Below are 18,026 nucleotides of genomic sequence, written 5' to 3' on the forward strand. Positions count from 1 at the left end.
GCAGTACCGCTTCATTTCTGATGTTCATTCCTTAGCTACCCCCACGACTGCTAACTGGAGGCCTCAGGATGAAGGGGGTCTGCTGGGGGCCCCAAAGTCAGATTTGTGGTGGACAGTCCCTCTCGGGAATGCTATTGTTTTTGCTCAGTCGGAAACGCTGTCCGTAGAGTGCCAGTCGGCACCGATTCGGAATAACCGAACATTTTCCTTTCCGACCACGAGCATCGGTCAGAATTGTTTCTGACCGAGTTGGGCGTATGGGTTCAGCTGCGGTCAAGGAGAATCCGACTGTCAGTTGGAGGCTTTCCACTCGACATTGTAAATGACTACAGCAGGAACATGTCAACGTACTTAAAGTAGTACTTTCAAAATATGTATTTAAAAGAGGATTCATCACTACAATTTCAAAGACACCAAACATGAACTTGTTACCTGTACGCATTTGGATTTGCTTCAAAATATAAAGGAAATAGCATTGTATAATAAGAGATAAAGCTACATTAAACAAATCCAGATTGTTCTATTTTCAACAGATGTGGCAGGAGTGAATCTAAAAGCAAGTGATAACTTTTGCAAAGATCTTATAATCAATATTAACAAGGGAGATTTGCATATAATTATTGTAGAATCTAGAATCTCTGTCACCTGTAGTGATCAAACAAATCGGTGCATTTTGCAACATAGCCAGAGCTGTCCCTATTTTACAAAATTATTTAAACAAATCAACTCAAATTTAAAAATCAGACTGCAAATGAAAAATTGGGAAATAAGAAAAAAAGGAAACAGGGCTTCTCTATTGTAATATTTCACTTCTAACCCTTTACAGCAGCGGCTGTCAATCTTTTGACTTCTGTGGGCTTAAACTTTTGACATTAGTGGACCCCCCTTAAATCTGCAGTTAGCAGATGATTGGAAGTCCAGGACCTATCCCTAAGCAACTTCCATGATTTGAATCTAAAAAATATACACACAACTACAGACACAGGGCAACCTACTGCCTCCATCTATGCTCCCAATATACAAATATCACATAAATGTATACAAGAATGATTTTATATAGTTTAAAATGTGAGATAAAGAGGTGTCACCATTCATGACTAGAGAAATGAGCTGAGATAAGAGCATGTTTGAATCTGCAAAAAGTCGTAAATCGATGCAAATGTAGAAGAAAACATAATTATTTTAGCAGGCTCGGTAATTACTTGCTTCCCTGCAGGCCTATTCTTATTGTACAGCGCCTTTGAGTTGTATGCAGGAGGAAATAAAATAAAAACAATCAAGACTGAATACAATAGGAAGGCTAAGTAATGTCCAGTCTTTTCATCAACCTCAGCGTGTATTACTGATAAAAAGTTTAATAAAATAACATCACATAAATAATAAACTTCCTCATAGCCTACTCATTTGAAAACGCATTTTATTCAGCATTTCACTAATTCATTGTCTTTAAACTGTGTTAAGAAGCGATGGAATGCTCGACTACCATATAATTTGAAAACAAATGTGAATAATATGTTTCGCGTCAAAACAACTGCTCTATTTTCTTTGCAAAGTTCTTAAGAGTGGGTTAAAAATTAGTACATTCTGGAAACAAACAGGCTTTGTGCGACTCGAGACATGAAGAGGGAACGACTTAATGTGTGGTTGTCTTTTAATGAAATATCCACCAGCAGGGCTCATGAACAAGGATGCCGCACTTTTCCAACAGGCACATCAATGCGGTAGATGGCTGCCTGTGGGGGTGCTCCGCCTGCTGTGGAAAGCCACTATTGTAGAATATATTCTGCTGACAGGCATTGTTATTTTATATTGAGTGAGTACAATAAAGATTTACATAATGCCTGACTGTGAGCCTCGGCCCCCTACAGCCTTAGTACTGCTGAGTTAAAATGTATGGGCAGGAACCTGCATTGCACTTCTGTTCTCATTGTGACTGACACCAGCAGTATATACTCCTATTAAATATTTGCCTTATTGGTGGTATTGTTACTGTTCCTTGACTAATATATGTAATTCATTGTTACCATGTATGAAGCTATCTTTCCAGCATTGACTGCAAAATAACTACCAATCAGAGAAACATAATCAGTAGAAACACTATTGTATGTAATATATATACATAATAGCGAATGGATTTTTATTGATGCGGTGAGCAAGCACGTGAGTAAGTGACAATCAATTAGTTGTTATTATTTTTTTCCAAAACCAAGTATATGCGTTTTAAAGTGACATAACACAAACAAGTGCACAGTGACCATTTGGTCATCTCCATCATAGGTATTTATAGAACAGGAAGTAAATAGCGGTTTTATCACCATGGCACCATAGTGGCCCCAGGTTGTCCAACAGGTTTGATTGTTGCAATTTGGAACATCAAATGTATGTCCACCTCTACCCACCATTTACCCAAAATCTTGTGATATTTAGCAGGCCAGCCTCTGGCCTTGTATACCAGTTTTTCCTGCTGGGCACACCAATCTACCCCTTTCCGGCACTTGGTAAGCGTCTGGGGTGTAGACGATTTCCAATGAGCGGCCATATCTCTTTTGGCGACCATGGTAGATGTGCTCAGCAGGGCTCTGTCTGCCCTCGTGCCAACGGAACCCTCCAACATCCCCAATAAAAACAATTTTGAGGAGGAGTCCACTGTCCAACCCAACACTGTTGTAAGCTTCACCACTACTGTTTCCCAATACCTTTGAATAATGGGACACTCCCAAACCATGTGATAGAAATTTGCAGGAATGTGGGAGCATCATTGGATCAGGCGTAGTCTAGAGGAAATTGTTATGATCCTAGGTGCCATCATGGAGTCTCTCCAATCATCATCTTCCAAAGGGCCCACCCACTCTTCCCACCGAGCCCGGAGAGATCCAACCGAGTCTGGAGAATTCATGATAAATGTTCAGTAGATTTGTGAGATCCCTCCTTTCCCATTGGAGCCCAACATGAGTTTTGCTTCAAAAGGATTGAATTCCAGTAGGGAGGTGCCTGGTTTTATATGGGTATATAGGGCATGTCGCAGTTGAAGGTACTTATGAACTGAATTGGGGTCAGCTTATACATAGCCTGAAGTTCTTGGACCGAGCGCATGCGAGATCTGCGCCATACATCACCCATCAAGGTAATGCCAATCACGTCCCATCTACCGAATCCCTCCAGGGTGGATGGACACATCAGGCAGCCATCTAACATGCCACATAGGGAATGTTGTGTCAAGTAGCAGCCCAGCGCATTTAAGTCAATGCCGCCCTTCCCCCATTGCGCACCATACGTGTCACTTTAGGAATGGTGACTGGGTTTGCGACCTCATACAACATAGCCATCAAGGATGGAAAGCCCAATACTGTGAGCTCCAACCTATAGGTCGGGTAGGACCATCCAGCGGAAAACCAGTGGTTTATGTTGATTAGCTGGGTTGCCAAATAGTATAGGTATATGTTAGTCATTCCAAGACCCCGATCAAATGTACCATGTTTTACCTGTGGGGCCTTTTCTTTTGCCATAAAACCATGTGTCAAGGGAATCCATCTCCTGGAACCAGTGTTGCAGTATCATGTGAGGAAAAGTTTGAAATAGATATAAAAAATGCGGAAGGACCATCATTTTATAAAGGGCTATCATGCCAATGGCACTCAGGTTGATAGATAGGTATTTTTGTATGTTCGTTTTTATTTTCTGGGTCAAAGGTGTCATGTTTAGAGTCCAAGCAGAGGTTGGAATGATTGCCACCTGTATCCCTAGGTATCAGAAGCCAAGTCTCCATATATGGTTGGTGGTGTGCCAGATCACGGTATCCCGAGTGGGTGACAATGATACCAAGGTGGACTTTGCAGGGTTAATATTCATCAGGCCCAAAGCCTCAGCTAAAAGCTGACGAATTTGAAGGCAGAAGGGGCCACTTTGCACAGGGTGGGAGAGATGTAGTAGGATATTGTCCGCGTAAAGCGCTATTCGATCTTCATGGTCCAAGTTCCATGCCCAACAGCAAATCTGAGCATCGATGAGATGGGCTAATGGCTCAAATGTTAATGCAAAAAGAAGCTGGGACAATGCTGTCAGGTCTCTCTCCTTCTGTTAAAGATTTTGGACAGCTCCCATTTACCTGGACCCATGCTGTCAGTGTAGGAAAAAGTAATTGGACTAAGGTTCGATATCAGGGTCCTACCCCTGCTCTTCTTAGAACCTGGGTGAGATAACCCCAGTCCACAGTATCAAAGGCTTTCTCAAAATCTATGAGAAGCAGTGCTAGTGTGGAGGACAGCAAGTGTCAGAGCTCCAGGTCCACATGTAGCCGTCAAAAGCAATGGAGAGCACTCCTCTGAGGCATGAAACCGCATTGATCCGTATGGATATGAGACTTCAGGACGCGTTTCAGTCACGTGGTCAAAAGGGTTGTTAGGATCTTGACTTCTCCGTTAAGAAGCAAGATAAGATGATATTATGCACATGAGACTGACTAGGATTGGGTCTTAGGGATCACTACTATACTAGGTTGATCAATTTTCTCAGGGAAGGAGCCGGTTACCAATGCCTCCGCATACAGTTTTAATAGGTACTGGCTACTATATCTTTATATTTGGCATACAATTTTGTGGGGGAGCCATCAGGGTCAGGAGCTTACCTCGATGCTATCTGTGCAATGGTGCTTCTTATTTCTTTGAGTGTGACGGGCTCATCTGGCTCTCCCTGTTCCTCTGTTGTGAGTCTTGGAAGGGGTATTTCTGCTAGCAGTAGAGATGCCTGCTCAACCATGGGCCATGGGACTGCAGTGTACAAGTATATGTTGTAGCTGGCAAATGTCTGGTCTATAGCCCGGGTAGTCTAATGCATTTGACCCAAACTTACAACTTTGATTGACATTCAGCTCCAAATAGAGATGAATGAGATGCAGTGCTTAGTTTGAGCCTGTGGTTTCTGGTGCTCAGCACCGGCACTTAAGTATAAACACCATCACTTATGACAGCAGCCAAATGGCGGTGCTGTTTTTGTTATTTAGAGGTGAGCAGAACAACAGTTATTTATTCATTCAATATACATTAAAAACAACTAATACCTGCTGCCCAAGCCTTTCTTATAGTCTGAATTGGCACACTTAAACACAGGTACTGTCAATGTCAGTGTTGGCTCAAGCAGTGGGTGGTGCAGGGTCCAGTGGGCTCCTGACAAGGGCCCTGGCACTTCCTTTTTTGTGCATAAATTAAGCACTGATGAGATGTGAATCTTTGACACAGGCATTCTTGTGTGAACACATGTGCCAAGATCAAATTAATTTTAAGGGGCTATGGAGTGGGTGGGTAAGCAGATTGTTAGCAGAGTTGTGTGTCAATAGGCATAGCACAATTTAATTCCCTAGATATTGACCAGATATTTCACTCAAGGAGGTGCTTGTCTTGCTTACCCTAGATGGACAATCTTTTTTGCTTAGAGGGCAGGATTTCCAGCTGTAAAAAGGAAAAATCTGTGCTGAGGTTTATAAATGTTGTTTTCCGCAGGTGCTGGGGGTGGCTTATTTAAAAGGAGAGGTTTTGAAGGTGGCTGGTAGGAGAGAGCAAGCACTGGCAAAGTCAATGTAGCCTGGCTCAGAAATAATGAGCGATCGTTGGATTTTTTTTTTAACAAAGCTTTTTTTCTCATTGCATGTAGAGCAGCATAGTTTAGCTCCATTCTTTTACGTTTTGCTAGGCCATATATATTTACACTTGGCCTTATGTACTCGTGTGCTACAATAATGCTAATAAGATGAGATTCACCAAAGGTATAGAAAGTGCATATATTGTGTGTTTTGATGTATTTGTGTGTGCACATTTATGTTTTTTTCTTTTCAGAAACATCTGGATTGCTGATATTAATCTTTTAAAAGCTTAGATTGTAAGGTGGTGTGCTAAAATGCATTTAATGCAGTGCATTAAGCAGGGATAAGTGAGAACGAATCATATGTTTGTTTAATACTTTCGTTATAAATTGTGACCAGTGGTTGCTTTTGCTTTAAATTACATGTATTAGTTATTATGCCACAGATAAGGGTACAGCACAATATAGCTTGATTCATAGCTTGATTCATACTGCTTGATACTTCCTTCCTGAGGCGGAAAGCCGGGAAGTGAAGAGAACGTTTATAAAACTTTGTAATTGTGGAACTTTGATTTTTTCGGAACTTTGCTTTATTTTTAAACCTGCACTTTACCTCACTCACTGCACTTGCTGAAGAGCTGGTGTGTCTACCTCATTGCTGCCCCCCCCCCCCTGCCGATTTAGGTGCTGCCACGGGGTATTGACATCATAATAGCCGCCATCTTGGGGGAATTCGACGGGTAGCGGTGCAGCAACCTGTTCTCTCCCGCCCTCAGACGCGCATAAAAAGGGCATCATTCAACGCGCCGCATACTGCTTGATACTTCCTTCCTGAGGCGGAAAGCCGGGAAGTGAAGAGAACATTTTCAAAACTTTGTATTTGTGGAACTTTGATTTTTTCGGAATTTTGCTTTATTTTTAAACCTGCACTTTACCTCACTCACTGCACTCGCTTAAGAGCTGGTGTGTCTACCTCATTGTTGGCCCTCCCGCAGCCGATTAAAGCGCTGCCACGGGGTATTGACATCATAATAGCCGCCATCTTGGGGGAATTCGACTAGTAGCGGTGCAGCAACCTGTTTGCATAAAAAGGGCATCATTCAACGCGCCGCATACTGCTTGATACTTCCTTCCTGAGGCGGAAAGCCGGGAAGTGAAGAGAACGTTTATAAAACTTTGTAATTGTGGAACTTTTACTTTTTTGGAACTTTGCTTTATTTTTAAACCTGCACTTTACCTCACTCACTGCACTCGCTGAAGAGCTGGAGTGTCTACCTCATTGCTGGCCCCCCCCCCCGCAGCCGATTTAGGTGCTGCCACGGGATATTGACTTCATAGTAGCCGCCATCTTGGGGGATTTCGACGGGTAGCGGTGCAGCAACCTGTTCCCTCCCGCCCTCAGACGCGCATAAAAAGGGCATCATTCAACGCGCCGCATACTGCTTGATACTTCCTTCCTGAGGCGGAAAGCCGGGAAGTGAAGAGAACGTTTTTAAAACTTTGTATTTGTGGAACTTTGATTTTTTCGGAACTTTCCTTTATTTTTAAACCTGCAGTTTACCTCACTCACTGCACTCGCTGAAGAGCTGGTTTGTCTACTTCATTGCTGGCCCCTCCCCCGCAGCCGATTTAGGTGCTGCCACGGGGTATTGACATCATAATAGCCGCCATCTTGGGGGAATTCGATGGGTAGCAGTGCAGCAACCTGTTCCCTCCCACCCTCATCCGCTTTAAATGGCCATTTCCATCCGGCCGCGCAGGAGATGAGCGCAGCGGGCGCAAGCCGCGCGCCAGAGGCTCGCCAAAGGCAAGCCCGTCTGCGCCCGTCCGCGACCTTTCCGCGGCCAGTGCCAGAGATGCTGCAGGTTTTGGCCCCTTAGACACCATTTCGTATAACAAGCAGAAACTGCTTTCCCTCAGACCAAAGGAGTGCCCCTACCTTCTCTCCATTCCCCCTGATCTACCTGTTAAGTCTTACCCTTGCAAGCACTGTGATTTGCCATCCCAACAGGCTAAAATATGCTATGCGCCAACCAGCAAACTGACAAACACGGTGGAGGAGTCCCCATCATTTATAAATCTCATTGGACGATTTCGTTCTTCCCCTATGATCAAATTGAATCTATTGAAGCACTGCCCTTTTGTATAAAAATAACTCCCAATATCTCGTGCTCTGGCCTGCTGGTATACCGGCCACCTAAATCTAGCACGTCATACCTACCCCGCCTCCTAGATTTTGTGCTTCAAGCCAGTTCCCGCTATGCAAATTTCACCCTGCTCGGAGACTTTAACCTCCACATGGCTGATACATCTGATTTGTCTAGCAATAACTTTATATCGACCCTGACTGATTGTGGATTAAATCAGCTGATTACCCTCCCCACACATAAGGCTGGACACATGTTGGACCTTATTTGGTCCAACCTTTTGGATATGACAATCAGTGAGCCTAGCCCGGTGATCTGGCCTGATCACTATTTTATTCCTTTTTCGGTCATCATGTATCAACTAGATGGACCAAGGATACTGGCCAAGGAGTTTGGTAGAAACTGAAGTAAGATCTCCCCGGATTGTGTAATTGACCAACTTCCCTCTGCTGCCCCCCCCAGGAGCCTTAGACTTGGATACACGATTGGCCAATCTTAACTACTGGGCATCCTCTGCTATTGATTCCATCGCCCCTCTTCGGCCTATAAAGACTTATCGTTCAGCTCCCGCCGCGCCCTGGTATTCCGATGAACTTCGCAAATGTAAATCTGCCTGTAAGCTTCTATAACGCAGTTGGAGACAGTCCTACTCCGCTGACAGCAAATTTAAATACAGAGCCGCCCTTAAAGATTATCGGAAAATGATCATAAGTCACAAACGATGTTACCTTGCGGAGAAGATCAACAAGGCGCATGGCTCCGCAAGGGAGATCTTCAACACGGTCAAAACTTTTACTGACCCCCAGGCCCTTAATCGCCAATTCCCAGTGTCGCAGTCTCTCTGTACACGACTAAGCATGGGCGGAAAATCCGTTCCGCTCGCGGATTTCACGGATTTTCGGTAAATTCGCAATCCGCGAGATTCGCGAATTTCCCACAAATTCCGCGAACGGAACGGATTGGGTCAAAAGTTCAAGCTGACTTTTGTAACTCTTTTAGAATTGCACCGGCAAGCTGCCAGAGCCATTCTAAAATAGTTACAAAAGTCAGCTTCAACAGGAAGCTCTAATAGACAAAGTAAAGCAGGTGCTGCTCAAATTCAGTTACACAATCATTAATCACTCCAAACTTGGGGTGATTAATGATTGTGTAACTTAATTTGACCTTCAACTGGAGCACCTGCTTTACTTTATCTTTTAGTGCTTCCTGTTGAAGCTATTTTTAGCTATTTTAGAATGGCGCTGGCAGCTTGCCGGCACCATTCTAAGTGGGGCTGAGGGCAGAAGGGCACAAAAGTGGGACAGAGGGCAGAAGGGGACAAAACATGAGTGGGGCAGAGGGCAGAAGGGCACAGAAACGAGTGGTACAGAGGGCAGATGGGCATAAAAAATGAGAGGGTGGCAGTAATTAAGCAGGCAAAAAAAAAACCCCCGCGAAATTGCAAAGCGCCTCGCGAACACCCGCGAACACGCAAAGCGCTTTGCGAACACCCGCGAACATGCAAAAATAAAAAAATCCGCGAATTCGCGTGAATTCGCGAATTTTGTGGAATGCCAATTCGCAAATCCGCAAATTCGCAAATTGCCAATTCGCAAAATTCGCCCATGCATACACATGACTTTCCGATTACTTTGAGGAGAAAATAGCAACTATCTATGATTCCTTCCCTACTTCGGATAGTCATGATACTATGGAAAACTCACCAGTCCCTCATGTTTCATTTCCAGTCTTCTCAAAATTTGAGGAGATCACTAAAGACCACTCTCTTCAAGAACTCCTCAAGTGCAAGTTAGGATCACCTAATGACCCCTGGCCGGCCAAGCAATATAAAGTTCTTGCACCATTCCTCAATCTCCATCTTAATGGCATTTGGAATGACTCCCTATGTACCGGAGTATACCCAGAATCTTGGACACACACTCTACTGGTTCCCATCTTGAAAACGGCCAATGCCGACCCCGATAATCCGGCTAACTATAGGCCTATTTCCTTACTTTCTGCCCGGCCAAGATTCTTGAAAAACTGGCGCACCAGCAACTCGCCGGATTGATAGAATCTAAAGGCCTATTCCACAATTCCCAACACGGGTTCCGAATCGTGGTGATAGTACTGAGTCAGCCCTGATAGAAATGGCCGGCTCAGTACGTTGGAGGCTGAACAGGGGTTCGAGAGCGGTGTTGGTGCTTCTGGATATTTCCGCAGCATTCAACACCGTCTCTCACCCTGTCCTGCTCAACCGTCTCCGATCACTAGGCATCCAGAGTATGGCACTCAACTGGATTTCTTCCTTTCTGTCCAATCGCACTCAGCAAGTGTTTAATCTACCTTACACCTCCACTAGCTGCCCGCTCAAATGGGGGGTGCCCCAGGGCTCCTCATTGAATCCTCTTTTATTTTCGCCCCTGGCCGAGTTAATCTCCCAGACAGGAATTAAGAGGGCATCTTACGCAGACGACATTCAGCTTCTGTTCTCATACGACGTTACTACCCGGACCACATTTGATCCTTTGAAAGACTGTCTCCGAGACATAGCTTGGTGAAAGGACAACAACTTCCTGAGATTGAACGCAGGAAAGACCGAGGTTCTTTTTTTTCATCAATCCTCAACTCTGGACTCGAACCTCTGGTGGCCGGCGGATCTGAGCCTTGCCCCCTCTCCTAGGGAATCAGTAAAAAACATTGGGGTCAGATGGGACACTAGTCTCTCCTTCCACAGCCAAGTCCACTCAGTCTCCGCCGCCTGTTTTTCTAAAATCAGGATGATCAAAAAATTCATTAACTATTTCCCTAGCAATACTAGAAAAACAATAGTCTAGGCATTAATTACATGTCATCTTGACTATGCCAATGGTCTCTACTTTGGATTAACCACAAGCCTGTGCCATAGGTTGCAAATAGTTCAAAATGCAGCTGCTCAGCTAGTTTGTGGCATCTCTCTCCGAGAACATATAACACCTTATAGACGTAAGTTACACTGGTTGCCTGTCCACAAAAGGGCCGAGTTTAAAGCTCTGACTTTGGCCAATCGCGCCACAAAAGGACATGGATCTGCCTATCTGTTGTCATTCCTCCGTCCCTATAGCAACGTCAGAAATCTCCGTTCTAACTCCAAATTTTTACTTGTCTCTCCCAAATTTAAAAAAGCTTGTTCTGGGGGCAGAACTTTTCAAGTGTGTGCCTCCTCTCAGTGGAACAAACCTCCCATTTCCCTATGCAAGATCCAGGAGGAACTTCCGTTCCGCAAAGGGCTCAAAATGTTTCTCTTCTGCTAACTGCGCCCCCTGACAGGATTTAGTACTTTGAGCACAAGCGCCGGGACACCCCGTTGGGGTAGCTGCGCGCTATATAAAAGACACAAATAAATAAATAAAATAAATTATTAAATATTTCATTTATTGGATTATATGTAGGTTGTAGAACTAATATGTTTTAAAAGGGAGATGTTAAGTTAGAATGATTGTTGGACTAAGGCATGCAGTTGAGACAGTTTTTACTAACATAAAAGTTGTTTTTCTGCATATTTCTCCTCTGCAGGTGCAGACTAAAGGCTATCGTTATTTAGTGAAAAGCACATTGTATTTCAGAAATAGAGAAGTAAGAAAGAACTGGCATGGTCATATAATTTTAATGACTATCAAAGGTAGTGTTACCAGTTGGTTCTATAGGAGAAAGGGAGGAACCAAGGATGCTTTGGAAGCTGAGACTGGACTATGGACTCAAGGTGCCAAGTTCTTTTCTGAGATCTGTGAAACATATTATGATGTGTATGAGGTATTGTTTTCTTGATTGTTTATTGTGTATTTTAATTAGTCAAACCACCTTGGGGTTAGTCTGATTCCCTTTAGACTTGGAGAGGTTCAGACCTCTCTTGACATCTCTGATTGTGTAGCTGCATGCTATACATGATTCTTTACTGATAGAACTTCTACAGAGGTTCTGAATGCTGGCACCTTTCTAGCTACCTTGATTCAATAAGTTTTCTCTACTCAGTTTAGTGTAGGGTGTAATAGATGTCGCAAATCTTTTCCATGTAAGGGGAGAAGGATCAAAACCATTCATCTAGCAATCAAATCCTTATTTTCTGTATTTCTGCTACTGAGATACTTATACACTCTTTGCTTTTGAGGACCAATATTGTAAGACGCTTCAGCCTTCCTTTGCTAATTTTGTACTTTTACATTATGTTTTTGAGATTGATTTATATTAGTCTGCTTTGAGATTGTAATAAACCTTTTAACCTGAAGTTACTGATTCAGACTTTTATTGTGTGGTCCTAATGATTACACTGTAGCTTAAAATGTTATTTGTTGTTAACCTGTTGTCCATTCAGGCTACTAAAAAGGTCTATTGACCAGAGTCGAATTAGAAGGAATGTCCCAGATCATTCTCACATGCGTACACTTATCAAACTGCTGTTAGTCTCGGAGTGTGGTTTACTGTCCAATGCAAGATGACCAGTGATGCTCCTACAGGTGCCATGATGCATGCATGCGTCAAAATGCACGGAGACATTACTTATTTACCCATCTAATGAGGCAGAACATTTTTTTAAAAGAGGAATGAAATAGCATGCAAAAAAGCAAGAAAGCAGCCTGGTAGTACTTTCCAGCTGCCAGGCCATGGTAAAAAAAAAGTATAAAAAGAAAAACTCTGGATGGGATGCAAGATGGAAAGCATGAGGAGTAGGGTGGAGTTGAAGCATCAGGTTTACAGGAAGAAAAAGAGAGCACACTCCTGGAAAAAGAAAACATTGAACGAAAAAGTGGAAACATATACCTTCCCGTCTAAGGCTCCATACCTAAAGATTCTCTTTCAGTATGCAATGGGAAAGGCTCCTAGACAGGACAAACACAATAAAAGTGAGTACAACCATGAAATCAGGAGAAGTGAAGAAAGATGGACAACCAACCTGCCCAATCATAAGCAAGGCGCAAAATCAAATCTCAACTCTGTATATTGAAAACAACAGGTTTGGCATACGGACATTTGTGTGAATTGGGAAAGTCACTTAATTGAATAATTTGTAATAGCATTATATTAGTAAATGATTTATGTAGTTTAAATTCCCCCAGTCCACTTACATTTATCAAAGGAAAGGATAAACTACTTTATGTCCTATACTAATTCCCAAAGGAAATAGAGCAATTGTAAATGGTAAACAACGTTTACCGCCAATTTTTCTCCCAGCAGGGAATTACAACGTGGTCGTTACACAGACTGCGTTGTGATTCTGCATACCATTACTCCGCAAGTCAGAACAACTACTTGCACTGACTGGAGTTGGAATAGTGAATTATACTATTCCAACATCCAGCACCCCCCCTCTGCAAGTCGTTCTTCCGACTTGCGGAGTAATGGTATGCGGAATCACAACGCGGTCGTTGTAACGACTGAGTTGTGATTGCCTGCGGGGAGAAATACCGCGGCATTACGTCACACATTCATTGTAAACAAATTATGTTGATTTCATCCAGCATGTTTGTGTTATTCATGTGTTTAATTTGAACCATTGATTCTTTTCCTTTCTCAACTACCTGGGTTTAGTTGATGTGCTTAAACTCTTTTGTTGCACATAGGATACACCAAAGGATGTTAAGGAAATCAAAAATAATTATGCAAGTTTTGATCCTTAATATTGCATTGCACAGCATCTATGTGTCTTTTTTACACAATGTTCTTCTGAGTTATCTTTACAGTTACATCTATCTTGCCTCCTGAATAGTGAAAAATGGTATGGACAGTCTTAACAGGCAAGCTGCATGCGACAGAATGTCATATTCAGGCAAACCTTTTGTCTTATGTTTGTTTAGTAAACAAAAACAAGAGCAACCCTTATGACCACGTGAACATGGGTTACAGCAAACAAATGATGGACAGAAAGCTGACAATGCAAACATTCTCCCCCAGTCAAAATATCTGGGTTAAATCCATTGTTCTTTTGCCCACCCAATTTGGACCCAGCCATATGCAAATCAGTCTCGACCCTGTGCCCCATGGGAACAGTCCAGCCAGAACCGCCAGGCCAGGTCCTCCCTGGACCGGAAACAACCATCCTTAGACCGGTTTCAGGGTATGTCACCCTTCTTCAGCCAGGCTAGCTTGAATTCAGTGGCACAGTGAGCAAGGACCCCGTCTGGGCATATCGATCCCACTTAGGGCGAAAAGTGCTACAGCAAACAAGTGATGGATGGAATGCTGACAATGCAAAAATTCTCCCCCAGTCAAAAGATCTGCATTAAATCCATTGTTTTTTTGCCCACTACGCCACCCCAGTTTGGACCCTGCCATTTGCAGATCAGTCTTGACCCTGTGCCCCATGGGAACAGTCCAGACTGACCTGCCAGGCAATGTCCTTCCTGGACCGGAAACAAGCATCCTGGGACCAGTTTCAGGGTATGTCACCCTTCTTCAGCCAGGCTAGCTTGAATCCAGTGTCACAGTGAGAAAGGGACCCACGTCTGGGCATACCCATCCCACTCAGGGCTAAAAGTGTTACAGCAAACAAATTATGGCCGGAATGCTGACAATGCAAACATTCTCCCCCAGTCAAAAGATATGGGTTAAATCCATTGTTCTTTTGTCCACTACGCCACCCCGGGGAACGTCGTTTACGACGCAACTTTTAGCACGCAGTGCTATTACAACGCGGTTTTTAAATCGCATTCTATTACAACGCATGACTCTGGGGGGCGCTCAAGGATAGGGAATACTTTTAATTTACTTTCCAACACCTTCCCTAGTGTCAACGGGGACTGGTGTTGGAATAGTAAATTAAAATATTCACTATCCAACACCCCTTTCTGTTATGCGTTGTAAAAGAATGCGGTATAAAAACCGCGTTGTTACAGCATGCGTGCTAAAAGCATGCGTTGTAACAACATACATCCCGCCACCCCAGTTTGGACCCAGGCATTTGCAAATCAGTCTCGACCCTCTGTCCCATGGGAACAGTCCAGACTGAACTGCCAGGCCAGGTCCTCCCTGGACCGGAAACAATCTTCCTTGGACTGGTTTCATGGTATTTTACCCTTCTTCAGCCAGGCTAGCTTGAATCCAGTGGCGTGAGCAAGGGACCCACGTCTGGGCATACCGATTCCACTTAGGGCGAAAAGTGTTACAGCAAACAAGTGATGAACGGAATGCTGACAATGCAAATATTCTTCCTCAGTCAAAAGATCTGGGTTAAATCCATTGTTCTTTTGCCCACTACGCCACCCCAGTTTGGACCTTGCCATATGCAGATCAGTCTTGACCCTGTGCCCCATGGGAACAGTACAGACTGACCTGCCAGGCAATGTCCTTCCTGGACCGGAAACAAGAATCTTGGGACCGGTTTCAGGGTATGTCACCCTTCTTCAGCCAGGCTAGCTTGAATCCAGTGTCAAAGTGAGCAAGGGGCCCACGTCTGGGCATACCCTTCCCACTTCGGGCTAAAAGTGTTACAGCAAACAAATTATGGACGGAATCCTGACAATGCAAACATTCTCCCCCAGTCAAAAGTACTGGGTTAAATCCATCGTTCTGTTGCCCACTATGCCACCCCAGTTTGGACCCAGCCATATGCAGAGCAGTCTTGACCCTGCGCCCCATGGGAACAATCCAGACTGAACTGCCAGGCCGGGTCCTCCGTGGACCGTGAACATGGGTGTCAAGTTGTCCTTGGAATAAGTACTCACATGGAACTCATTTCTAAAGACAAATGATAGTTGCACAGATCTTCCTGTGTAGAATCAACTCTTTTATGCCAATATTTTTTATTCCATCAACATTAACATTTATTAAATGGTTGAAAAACAACCAGTATGTAGTAAATAGCTACAATTCATCTGAATCAAGCTTTATTTGAGTCATATATATATATATATATATATATATATATATATATATATATATATATATATATATATATATATATATATATATATATATATATATATTCCTCCTAGAACGCCCGTGCATGAAGACGCCACTCAGCAGCAGTTTTTTCAAACATGAATTTTAATTAGGCATACCGGCATTTCACATCCAGGTAAATTTGCAGTGCCCAACGCGTTTCGGAGATGCCTATCTCCTTGTTCACGGGCTTGGAAGCGGTCACATTACCGGAAAGGGAAACTCCGACATTTTTTTCCTTTTTAATTGCCCTCCAATGGGCTTCTTTTTAAGAGTTCACAGTTCACTCTCGGTGCAGGTTGGTCTTTGTAGTTCCCTTTATAATTATTACCCTCCAATGGGTTCGAAAATGTGCCGTGATTTTTTCCGTGTTTTTTTAACCCTCCAGTGGGTCTCCAGAATGCTTGTGCCGGTTATTTAACAGGGAAACTGTATATACCCTATATATATATATATATATATATATGTGTATATATTACCTACTGGCGATCGCCAGTAGGTAGTTTTAGGATTTTTTTCAATGTTAAATCTCAAAATTCTATTTGGAATAACTTTGGCGCCGGTTGACGAATCTGCCTCAAAATTTCCTCAAAATGGCCTCGCGGCGTTACGGTCCTTCCCTGAAAGTTTGGAGGGGATTCATCAAGCGGGGGCCGAGATAAAAGGGGGGTCCCAAAATGCGTTTTCCCCATGTTAATTTCCATAGGGCGGTCGATTTCACTTTCAGCCAGAACGGCTGAATGGATTTCCACCAAACTTGGCAAAATTGTAGGGACTGGTAGCCCGATGTGCCTTTGCTATGTCTCAAGATATGTGCTCCAGTGGATTTTGAGTTTATTAAGGTTCAAAAAAATATATATATCTAGAGCCGCGCTCCGGTACACGCACCGGTACGCGCACCGGGCGCGCCACGCGACTTGCACGCAGAAAGCTGATTGGCTCTGGGGTGTCTGTAAACATTCTAAACAGTCCGGAGCGGCCGCCATCTTGTGTCTCGGTAGGATCGAGACACGAGAGTTGGCCAAAACAAAGAGGGAAATGACCATAAGGGGGCAGAGTAGATCCCGCCTTGACCCCCTAGGTTTGATGTGGGGGCCATAAAAGGGCCCCGCTGGGCAAAAAAAAATATATTTTTATTTTTGATTTTCGCGGGGGGAGCGCCCGGTACGCGCACCGGTGCGCGTACCGGGGAGCGTACCATGGGGAAAAGGATGATAGTTTTAAAAGTAGCTGTTTAAAAAAAAAATGTTTTGTTGTTTTTTTTATACATACACATACATATATATAAATGCATATGCATATATATATGCATATATGTGTATATGTGTGCGTGTAGAGAGAGGTAGAGGTGTAGAGGTAGAGAGGTAGCGGTAGAGAGGTAGAGATTAGTAGAGGGAGAAGAAGAGAGAGGTAGAGAGGTAGAGAGTAGAGAGTGAGTAATAGAGAGTAGAGAGTGAGTAGTAGAGAGTAGTAGAGTGAATAGTAGAGTGAGTAGTAGAGAGTAGTAGAGAGTGAGTAGTAGAGAGTAGTAGAGAGTAAGAAGTAGAGTGAGTAGTAGAGAGCAGTAGAGAGAGTAGTAGAGAGTAGTAAAGAGTGAGTAGTAGAGAGTGAGTAGTAGAGAGTGAGTAGTAGAGAGTAGTAGAGAATGAGTAGCAGAGAGAATAGTAGTGAGTAGTAGAGAGTGAGTAGTAGAGTGAGTAGTAGAGACTAGTAGAGAGAGTAGTAGAGAGTGAGTAATAGAGAGTAGTAGAGAGTGTGTAGTAGAGGGAGAGTAGTAGAGAGTGAGTAGTAGAGAGTAGTAGAGAGTGAGAAGTAGAGAGTGAGTAGTAGAGAGTAGTAGTGAGTAGTAAAGAGTGAGTAGTAGAGAGAGAGTAGTAGAGAGTGAGTAGTAGAGAGTAGTAGATAGTGAGTAGTAGGGAGTAGTGAGTAGCGAGTAGTAGGGAGTGAGTAGTAGAGAGAGAGTAGTAGAGAGTAGTAGAGTAGTAGAGAATGAGTAGTAGACAGTGAGTATTTGAGAGTAGTGGAGTAGGAGAGAGTAAGTAGTAGAGAGTAGTGGAGAATATTCCAAAGTTTGGCACAGCACCACTTTCACAATGAGTCCAATCAAATCATATCACTTAGAGTCCTTATTGAAGCGTTGAATCTTGGTGTATATTCAAATGCTTTTATTTTCCTTAAGTTTATGTACCACAGCCAGCCGAAACGTTTCGTTCTGTACAACAGAACTTCTTCAGGGCGTTCTTATTTCCTTCAAGTTATGTCGGTATCCAGTTGTCATATAACTATATATTTCTTCCAAATGTTAGACGAGACATAAGTATATTCTTATTCAAAGTGACTAGGTATCAATTTTACCCACACAATTTGGGCAGACTTGAGTATTTATAGCATCCTCAAAGTCAGTCTTTCAAA

The sequence above is a fragment of the Lissotriton vulgaris genome, chromosome 1_2 (genome assembly GCF_964263255.1).
Source record: "Lissotriton vulgaris chromosome 1_2, aLisVul1.2, whole genome shotgun sequence".
NCBI lineage: Eukaryota > Metazoa > Chordata > Amphibia > Caudata > Salamandridae > Lissotriton > Lissotriton vulgaris.